This window comes from Plectropomus leopardus, unplaced genomic scaffold (genome assembly GCF_008729295.1).
Source record: "Plectropomus leopardus isolate mb unplaced genomic scaffold, YSFRI_Pleo_2.0 unplaced_scaffold35784, whole genome shotgun sequence".
NCBI classification, from domain to species: Eukaryota; Metazoa; Chordata; class Actinopteri; order Perciformes; family Serranidae; genus Plectropomus; species Plectropomus leopardus.
The window spans coordinates 1-920 of NW_024639115.1; the positions used below are offsets into that span (position 1 = coordinate 1).

A 920-nucleotide genomic window follows, 5' to 3' on the forward strand; every position below is an offset into this window, starting at 1 on the left:
TTCCTCCTCGACCGGTCGACCTGAGAGACACCGAGACGTTAAGACACGCACGCACGCACGCACGCACGCACGCACGCACGCACGCATACACGCACGCATACACACACACACACTCTTACCCGGCAGGCGTGCCCCGGGTATCGTCTGCTCTGGAAACACAGCGAGGTGCTTCCCTCCAGCTCCATGCGCGTGCTGATCTCCCTGAAATCAACCAGACAATAGAAATTTTAGCGTGTATTTTAAAAATTTTTTCTGTCTCTCTCTCACATACGCACGCACGCACGCACGCACGCACGCACACACACACACCCTTAAAAAAATATATTAAGTTTATGTTTTCCTTTGGAAACATGGAAACAGGGCGTGAAATGTCCTGAAATTTGCAAGAAATTAGTAAAAGTTCACAAAAAAATTAGAAAATTCTTCATTAAAATAGGGAAAAAATGTAAAGAGAACTATTTATATTTATATCACAATTATATATTTAAAATTGTGTTACATAAATATATTTGTGTTATTTCAGCACTTTTTCAGATCATTTCACTTTGTCTTGTAATTTTTGGGGCTTATTTCTCGTACAGTTGCCTCTTTGTGTTCTTGAAATAAACCGAGTAAATTTGCTCAGTTTTCAAAGCGTTTAAAGGATGAGAAGCACCAAATCAAAGTTCCCGTCTGGGGAATGAAGTGAAATCATTTAACTGCTGTTTTAAAAAACGTCAGATGCAGGAAACTGGAACAGATTGATCTTTGAGGATCTTTAAATCGCCCAGTTTGTACCTGGTCTGCACGGCGCAGCAGCAGCAGAAGACCGAGCGGATGGAGTGATCTGGAGGAGGAAAAAAACATCTTTAAAAACATAGATAACAATAAAGAAACAAAAAATAGGGCAATAAATGCAAATGTACAAGTATGGACCTGAA

The 920-nt window shown here is 40.7% G+C and overlaps 1 long non-coding RNA gene across 1 annotated transcript; it reads right to left on the reverse strand.

Annotated features, from left to right (window-relative positions):
• Position 1: 1 nt before the first annotated feature.
• LOC121938844 lies at positions 2-816 on the reverse strand. Its single transcript, XR_006105372.1, has 3 exons — positions 778-816; positions 120-201; positions 2-20 (listed from the first exon to the last, which is right to left on the reverse strand). It is a non-coding gene; the product is annotated as an uncharacterized LOC121938844 (long non-coding RNA).
• Positions 817-920: the final 104 nt, after the last annotated feature.